Source organism: Petaurus breviceps, unplaced genomic scaffold, assembly GCF_028583685.1.
Source record: "Petaurus breviceps papuanus isolate PSGF00001 unplaced genomic scaffold, PetGlider_PUasm1.0 214, whole genome shotgun sequence".
In the NCBI taxonomy this organism is placed as follows: domain Eukaryota; kingdom Metazoa; phylum Chordata; class Mammalia; order Diprotodontia; family Petauridae; genus Petaurus; species Petaurus breviceps.
Window position 1 is genome coordinate 26,004,409 of NW_027185863.1, and position 6,425 is coordinate 26,010,833.

Below are 6,425 nucleotides of genomic sequence, written 5' to 3' on the forward strand. Positions count from 1 at the left end.
ATGGACCATGCCAGCACAGACAGAGCCAGAGCAGGCCTCAGAGGACTGAATCACTGGCAGCTATGGCAGTTTCCAAACTTCTTAACCCACAAACACCAAAGACAGCTTAGAAGGTCAGTGGGAAAACTCTGTGGGATGTGGGCATAAGAGGAGTGTGGTCCACCACCAGCCTCAGGGCAGCAGAGGTGGCAGCAGTGGCAGGAGCAGCAGCTAGGGATAGGGTAGTTGATACAAAATCCCTAAAGCATGGGACAGTATACTCACCCCAACCCCACTGCAAGTAGAGTCCTACCTTGTCAAAGAGTTAGAAAGTCAAGTATTTGGCTGGGAAGATGAGCAAACAGTGTAAAAAAAACCTCAGACTATAGAATCTTACTTAGTGACAAAGAAGATCAAAGTATACAATGAGAAGAAGACAGCAAAGTCAAAGCTGCTATATCCAAAGCCTCCAAGAAAAATATGAATTTGTTGTACATCATGGAAGAGCTCAAAAAGGATTTTGAAAATCAAGTAAGAGAAGTGGGGGGAAAATTGGGAAGAGAGACGAGAGTGATGCAAGAAAATCACGAAAAAAGAGTCAATAGCTTGCTAAAGGGGACCCACAAAATACTGAAGAAAATAACACCTTAAAAAATAAACTAACTCATATGGTAAAAGAGGTCCAGAAAGCCAGTGAGGAGAATAATGCCTTAAAAAGCAGAATTGGTCAAATGGAAAAGGAGGACCAAAGGCTCACTGAAGATAATAAATCTTTAAAAATTAGAATAGAACAAATGGAAGCTAATGATTTTATGAGAAATCAAGAAATTATAAAACAGAACAAAAAGAATTTTTAAAAATAGAAGACAATGTGAAATATCTCATTGGAAAAACCACTGACCTGGAAAATAGATCTAGCAGAGAACATTTTAAAATTATTCAACTACCTAAAAGTCATGATCAAAAAAATATCCTAGACATCACCTTTCAAGAAATTATCAAGGAAAATTGCCCTGATATTCTAGAACCAGAGTGTAAAATAGAAATTGAAAGAATACATTGATTGCCTCTTGAAAGAGATCCCAAAAGGAAAACTCCCAGGAATAGTGTAGCTAAATTCCAGAGTTCCCAGGTCAAGGGGAAAATATTGCAAGCAACCAGAAAGAAACAATTCAAGTATTGTGGAAATACAATCAGGATAACACAAAATCTAGCAGCTTCTACTAGGGATCAAAGGACTTGGAATATGATATTCTGGAGTTCAGAGGAGTTAGGATTAAAAACAAGAATGACCTACCCAGAAAAACTGAATATAATACTTCAGGAGGAAAAAAAAATGGACATTCAATGAAATAAAGGACTTTCAAGCATTCTTGCTGAAAATGAATTTTCAGATTTGAATAAAAATTTGACTTTCAAATATAGAAAGCATGAAAAGATAAACAGGAAGCCAATACCAGCTGCCAATTTTGCATTCTCAATACCACTTGCTAGCCACTTATAAATATAATATTGAACAAATCACAATGTTCTAACCTATCGAGAATTTGAATTTTTACTCTGCTATTTAACTTGCTGGCTATCTCTTCCAACTTTGTATTATCTGAAAATTCTCATAAGTATACCATCTATACGTTCAACTAAGTCACTGAGGGGGAAAATTATGGAACAGCACAAAAACAACAACAAAAAATCTCTGGCCCAATTTGATACTGACATAATTCTGTGTGGAGTAATTCTGACATCACTCTATCACTCATTATCATCAATTTTTTTCCTCAAAGCAGTGGTCTGATTCCTCTGTTTATCCTACTCTTGCCACCAACACAGTAGCCTTAACTTATTCTGAATTTAAGTACTCAAATATCATTCCTAGAGAACCACCCTTTATTATTATTATTATTATTATTATTATTATTATTATTAATCTTCAGGTCTTTCTATTTGTATCCATTTTCTCAATATGGTTTTGAAAATCTAAGCTATCATCATTGAAAGAATTTTATACTGTTTAAGAAAAAAGAGAGGCTGATCTGTGGAATAGATTAGGTACATAATGTACAGAAGCAAATAGAAGACTATAATAACCTAGTATTTGATAAACCCCCAAAATCACAGTTATTGGGGTAAGAATTTGCTATTTGATTTTTTTTAAACCCTGAGAAAACTAGAAAGAAGTCTGGCAGTAATTAGTTAAAAATCAGCAACTCACACTATATCCAATAAAAACTCTAAATGGGGATATGACTCGGACATAAAGGATAACATCATAAACAAATCAGAGAAGCAAAGAACAAATTAACTTTCAGATCTATGGATAGTGGCAGAGTTTATAATAAACAAAGGACAAGAGATTTCAGAAGGTGAAATGAACAATTTTTATTAAATAAAAATAAAAAATGTTCACACAAAACCAATGCAGCTAAAATTAGAAAAGAAGTAGGTAACTGGGGGGAAATATTTGATGCAGATTCCCCTGATAAAGATGTCATTCTTAAGATATATAGGAAATGGTTTCAAATTTATAAGAATAAGAGCTATAGGGGGTGGCCAAGTGGCTCAGCAAGTAAGAGCACCAGCTCCAGTGTTGGGATGACCTGGGGTTCAAATCCGGGCTCAGATACTCAGCACCACACCCAGAAATAACTGGCCGTGTAACCTTGAGCAAGTTACTTAACCCCGATTGCTTTGAAAAAAAAAGAATAAGAGCTATTCTCCAGAAGTGCCCAATATGGCATGTGCAAACAGTTTTCAAAAGTAAAAAGCCAAATTTACAATAGCCATTTCAAAAAAAAAATGCTGTAAATCATTAACAGTGAAAGAAATTAAAATTAAAGTAGTTCCAAGGTCCCACCTCATACTCATCAGATGACAACATTAAGAAAAAAGGAAAATGACAAATGGAGGGGCTATCTGAAAACAGGTACATTAATGGACAGTTGGTAGCATTGTGAACTAGTCAAACCATTCTGGAAAGCAAATTAGGTCTATGACCAAAAAGTTATCAAGCTTTGCACAGCTATCTATGCTCCAAAGAAATGGAGAAAGGAGGAAAGAAGCCACATGTATAAATAATATTTATAGCAGAGTTTTCAGTGATTACAAAGAACTGCAAACTAAAGGACTGACCATTATTTTTTGTTGTTTGTTTTGTTTAACCATTTCAGATTCTTTCTGACCCCATTTGGAGTTTTTTGGCAAAGATACTAGAGTACTTTGCCATTTTCTTTTCCAGCTCATTTTATAAATATGGAAACTGAGGCAAACAGGGTTAAGTAACTAGCACAGGGTCACAGAAGTAGGAAGTGTCAGAGGCTGGATTTGAACTCAGGAAAATGAGTCTTTCCAACTCCAGGCCTGGTTCTCTATCCACTGTACCACCTAGATGCCCTTCCTCCTTCTTATTCTAAGTTCTAAGATTGAGTAATCATTTCTTCATAAAGTTCTTATCATTTCTATTTTGGCAACATATTCCTCCTAATCATTGAGTCAGGTCTGGAATATCAGTTCCCCCTGATACTTTATTCATCTTTTTAAGAAAGGAATAAATTGCTGACAGTCAAGAATTTCTTAGTTGTTCTGCTTTTGAGCAGAGAGAGTTCAAGGAGATATCCAAATAGTCAATGTCCCTACTCCCCCCCCCCGCCCCCGCACACACACATACCCACTCTTCACCAGTATTATACCTCCGTACAAGGTTTCTGGTCTTACTTCTCAAACTCTTCATCCATTATCTCCTTCTGCAAGGATGGTCTATCACATACACCCTCCATAATATCACTTTTTATTTTTCCTTCCATTGATCCCCTGTGCATTTATATTGGTATCATGTTCTGTCTCTCAGTTCCTCTTTCTGGTAATGCTATGACCACCTTGGTATAATTCTATGAGAAATTCACAACAAATCATACCAAGTTGCATTTGGCAATCTCTTCCTCCCAAACAGGCCACACCACAGCACTTAACCTCAGCAAGCAGTGATGAGTACCAATAGGCAGCTGCTTTTTGGAAGATTTTGAACATTTAGGGAGACCACAAGGGTCAGGAAAAGTTGAGGTAATGTGAAGTGTTTACTCATGCCCAGTCTACCATATGATCTAAAGACAAATTCTGAAATGCAATTTCTGATGATGTATTAATTAATTTTAATTTAATCCAATACTTAGATTTAAAGCCTCTTGGGTTCCACATGCAAATTTATGTAAAAACAATGTGAAAATTAGGAATTCATTGTACTTACAGCTTTTAACAGGAGTGCATTACTCAGTCTAGTAAAAGCAGACTACTAAATTTGCAAGTTGTACATATGCAAAATATCCTTCCTCTAAAAGGTTGAGAGCTCTCCTTAGCAAAGCATCTATGGCAGGAAAAGTTTCATGCTAACCCTCACTTTTAGATCTCAGGAGTGTGAAAGAGCTGCATAGGATATCAATCTGGGGTACCCAGCACCTAGTGTGGTGCTGCACAGTAGAAATTCTGTAATCGCTATTGTGTGTTTGATTTAAAATGGGGTTATTGAACCATCTCCCACTTGAACATTTATTTTAGAATACTGTCCTTCCTGGAGAGTCAGTGTGATATAGGAGATAGAGAGTTGATCTCAAATTTCAAGACCCACCTCTGACACATACTGGATTTGTGATCCTGAGCAAATCATTTAATTTCTCACTGGTATAGACTACTCTCTAAGATCGTAAATTGCAGAGAAAGTACTGACTTTCACTGGCAGGAATTTCCTCAATTGGGCGTTCTATATACCAGTTAACTCACAGATCCAGTCCCTATTCCTTATCCTTCTCTGGTTATATCCTATGTTATTAAATTCTGCACATTATGTTTTGGGCAAACATAGAAAAATTTGAGCAGATCTAGCAGCAGATGAGCGGGATTATGGAAGGACTAGAGACCATGGCAGTCAAAAATAGATTGAAAAAAAGGCAATGTTTAGCTCAGAGAAGATTTAGGGGAAACATGATAACTGCACTGCGGGCATCCCACAATCTCCTCAAAATCAACATATTCTAAAATGAGCTAATCTGTCATCCCTAACCTCTGTCTGATGTCACTATGTCTACCAGTTGCACCACCCATTTAGTAAACAACTTATGCTTCAAACTTTGGTGCTATCTTGGCCTCTTCTCTTTCCCTCATATCCCATAGCTAATTAGTTACCAGGTTCTTTCTAGTCTAGCTCAATAGCATCTGTCACTTTGTCCCTGCCTCTCTAATCCCTCTGCAATACCCTAAAACAACCCTTCTTTACCAATTACCTCAACTACTCCAACAACCTCCTTACAGTTCTCCCTAACTCACTTTCTTCTTTTATCCAATCCAAATAAATTTCAAATGCCTTAGGTTAGTATTCAAGCCCTCTATACTACTGAAACATCCTACCCTTCTAGCTTTAGCACTATTATTACCCTTCATGCACTCTGGTCAAATTGAATTATACAGTTCCCCATGGATATATCATTAAGGACCTAGAAGGCCACATGCAGCCTCAAGGACACTAGTGCCCCACCCCTGGCTCTCCTCTTCTTTCCCTAGTTCATTCATGCCATTCTTTAAAGACCTCCTCCAATACCATCTCCTGAATCCCTATAACTAGTTCTGACCTTCTTTTGCCTTGAACCTTTGACAAGGCTTGGTTTCCCACCTCTCTAACTCACTTAACATGTATTGCTACAGTTTGCAATTATCTCTGGGTATATATTAACTACTAGGAGTTAATATGTTTCACCAGGGCAAGGATAGTGTCTAATTTTAACTCTGTCTCATCTTGCACCTCACACAGTGCTTTGCATACAGTGCTTGATGAATATTTGTTAAATGTGAATTTGAATTCCTTATTCCTTTTCAATAATCCTTTCACCTTCTGTCTTCTTACTATGACTTCATAAAAACCAGATTCTATTTTAACCTAAATCTCTTAGACTCATCCTTTTAAATAATTCTATTACCTTTATCACTGTGAGAGATTGGTGAGAGATACATAATCACACTTGTCCAGAATCCAGAGTGGATCTCAGAAGTCTGACTACATTCACCATAGTTATTTCTATATCTTGATAAAGCCTGCTGTAGCCCTTAGGTTTGCAGAAAATGGGATCAAAAAGTTTCCAAGACTTGGATTTATAATATGAAAACAACCTGTGTTGGTTTCCTTTAAAGTGTCATCAAAAAAAAAAAAACTGAATATGTTCAGCAAAACTTTCTACCATTAAACATTAACATAATTTTTTTTACATGACGTAGTCAATCTCATCCCAATAAATGATTAATTGAAATTCTCTGTCCATAACCAATAATTTTTTTCTGGAATTTTATGATTCATAATTTGTGCTGTCATAATAAGCCAAGTTTTGAAACTAGTGTTCATGAAGTTCAGGTATTTATTGTGTTTTTATTGCTTCCGAGGGAGGTGTATTTTTTTTTTTATAGGATAC